This window comes from Propithecus coquereli, unplaced genomic scaffold, assembly GCF_000956105.1.
Source record: "Propithecus coquereli isolate 6110/MARCELLA unplaced genomic scaffold, Pcoq_1.0 Scaffold118, whole genome shotgun sequence".
Taxonomy (NCBI): domain Eukaryota; kingdom Metazoa; phylum Chordata; class Mammalia; order Primates; family Indriidae; genus Propithecus; species Propithecus coquereli.
The window spans coordinates 6,324,686-6,328,033 of record NW_012135858.1 but is presented as its reverse complement, the minus strand read 5'-3'; positions in this window follow the sequence as shown (position 1 = coordinate 6,328,033).

The window sequence follows — 3,348 nt, the reverse complement described above, 5'->3', positions numbered from 1 at the left end:
AGAGAAGGCAACTTTCCTAAGTTAATTTATAATTTCCTTATAGTCCCAATCAAATTTCCAAAGTACTTATTTGGCGATTTGTTTGGGGTATGGATTTTCAAGGTGGGGATAGGATCTGACAGTTTATTTTAAACATAATTTAGAAGAATAAATAAGTGAAGCTATCCGTGAAAGTGTATATGGATGGAGAAGAATAATGATGACAGACTAGCTCTATTTAGTATCCCAAAGATATGTCATAAAATGAATTAAACAATGTAGTACTGATCAGCAGTAGACAGACCAATAAAACAGAATGGAGACTTTAGAAATAACTCAAATACATATGATATATTAGTATAGGCATGTAATAATTATATCTTTTAAAATCAGAGAGGAAAAGAGAATTTATTTAATAAAGGATGCTAGGACAATTGTCAGGTCATATGTACAAAAAGAAAACTGGATCCCTATCTTATCCCATCCATCAGTATCATTTCAGGATAATCCAATTTCCAAATATAAAGCTTAAGCAAATACATTTATAAAGGTACTATAAGAAAATACAAGAGATTATTACAGTGAAGAAGATTTGCTAAGCATATCACAAAATTCAGAAAACACAAAGGTACACATTGGTAAAAGTGACTACATATAAATTTGAAACTTATTTATAGCAATTAATATAATAGACAAAGTAAAATGCAAAAAAATTGGAAAAATGTTTCAACACATAGAGCAACAGGCTATTTCCTTTAATATAAAAAAACCTCACAAATTGGTAAAAAGACCAACAAACCAATAGAAATGTTTACGCAAGATATGAACCAACGGTTCACGGAAAAAAAAAATTGGCAAACTAACATAGCTAAAGATGTTCAATTCAAAATTAAACCCAAGATAAAGTTTGATACCTATGGGATTGACATTCTCTAGGATTTATTTCGCAACTCCCCAATTTTCACCTTCTCTTCACTTTCTGGGTGGACCTAACCCATGGAGAACTTTAATTAACACCTGTGTGCCAGCCAAACATTCACCACAGCTGTCTGCTAAATCCCAGACCCCTATTTTTCTCCTCCCCATGGTTTAACAGTAACCACATCCTGCCAGTTTTACCTCCTTCCTATCTCTTTAAACCAAAATTTTCTAAATAGAAGATAGTAATCTTCAATTGGTCATGAAAGCAACTTAACAGGTTAGGAATAGCATTTTAAAAATAAAATATTACTAAGTGAAAGAAGCCAATCTGAAAAGGCCGTGTACTATATGATTCCAACTATGTGATCTTCTGGAAAAGCAAAACCATGGAGACAGTAAAAAGATCAGTGGTTGCCAGGGATTTGGAGAGAGGGAGGAATAGGTGGTGAACAGGGAATTTTTAGGACAGAGACATTATTCTGCATGATGCTATAAAAGTTTATAGATGTAATTATACATTTTTCAAAAACCCATAGAATATATTATACAACACAAAGAGTGAACCCTAATAATGTATGTTACAAACTTTGGCTAATTAAAAAAATAGAATAGGAGCTGGGCTTGGGAATAGGTGCCTGTAGCCCAGCTACTCTAGGGGCAAAGGCAGGAGGATCTCTTGAGCCCAGGAGTTTGAGGCCAGCCTGAGCAACATAGCATAACCCCTTTCTAAAATAAAAGAATAGAATAGTGTGTGATGGGCTGAATTGTGTCCCCACAAAATTAATATGTTTTGAATTCATATCCCAGTACCTCAGAATGTGACTTATTTGGAGAAATGGACTTAAAAGAGATTATTAAGAATAAGGTCATATGGGTGCATTCTAATCCAATAGGATTGTTGTCCTTATAAGAAGAGATTACAAATACACAGGGAAGACCATGAGAAGATATAGGGAAAAGACAGCTATTAGACAAGAAGGGAGGCTTGGACCAGATCATTTCCTCACAGCTGGCAGAAGAAATCAACCCTGCCAATACCTTGATCTTGGACTTCTAGCCTCTAGAATTGTGAGAAAATAAATTTCTTTTGTTTAAGCCACCCAGTCCATGATTTTTGTTACAACAGCTCTAGCAAACTAATACAAATAGTGTAGCATGGCATGGCATAACATAGGATAGGTAATATAGTACAGCACAGGTAGCAGAAGTACATACTATTTAGCAAAAACATTAGTTGCAGAGGTGGGATGTGTCTATGGAGTCATGTATGTATATTTCTGGATATAGGTCATAATTAGAAAAGTTTGAAAAACACTGATCGAAACAATCCACTTTTTATCCTTCTCCATTACCAATACCTTAGTTCAGACCTTCATCATTTCTTACTGGTATTACCTCAAAAGTCTCCTACATGATCTCGGTGTTTATTCCTTCATTTAACACATATATATCAAGGAATTCTTGTGTGCCAGACACTGTTCAAGGTATCTCCAAGACCTTGAACACTCAGACACTGTCCCTGTTCTTGTTTGCTCACAGTCTAATGCCTCCACTGTCATTTTTCATCCCTCCTGTCCATTCTCCACAGCCCTGAGAGTAGTCCTTCCACAACACATATTTGATCACTCTACTCTGCTCAGTGCCCATCAGTGGTTTGCCAAAGAGTTTTGCACACACACACACAAAAAATGTAAACTCCAGCTCAAAAGAGAGCTTTCATGATCTGGTGCCTGCCTGCCTTTCTCATCTTTCGTGGCTCTCACCAATACCCTATGTTCTAGATGGAGTAAACCATGTACATTATACCTCCCCACATATGACATGGTCCCACAGATCTTTATGCTTTTGAATAGGTTTCAGTTTCTATCCTCCTGTCTCCCCTCTTTCACTTGGTTAACTCTTAATCATACTTCAAAACTCAGCTTAGCTGCAGCTTACCATCCCTCAACACCTGTTTTCTACTTCTACCCTCTTCTCCGTCTTCTTCAAAGAGCCTTTTACCAACCTTGCTAGTCTAAATTGGCAGCCTGACCACATTCACTATCTATTTGTTTTCCTATCCCTTTCATTAGTTTGTGAACCACTGAAAATATTCATTTCGTTGCTTTTCTAGCTTTTGCCACATGCTAGCACATTTCCTGGTACATAAATGAGTAGATGAACAGAGGATGGATGGATGGATGGATGGATGGATGGATGGACGGACGGACACTCAGCCATTTATACAGGAATACCTGCAGTCATTAATGAAACTATTCATCAGATTTTTTCAAAAATGAACACAATATATAATGAAAACATGCTATGTTAGTGGCATGCAGAGAAGATAAAAATTATAGAAAAGTATAAATTGAAATAACTGAAATAAGGGATTTCACTAGACTATAGTATGACTTGCCCTGCATTTTGTGAAATATTTTACTTAAAAATTTCTATTAATGATAATTG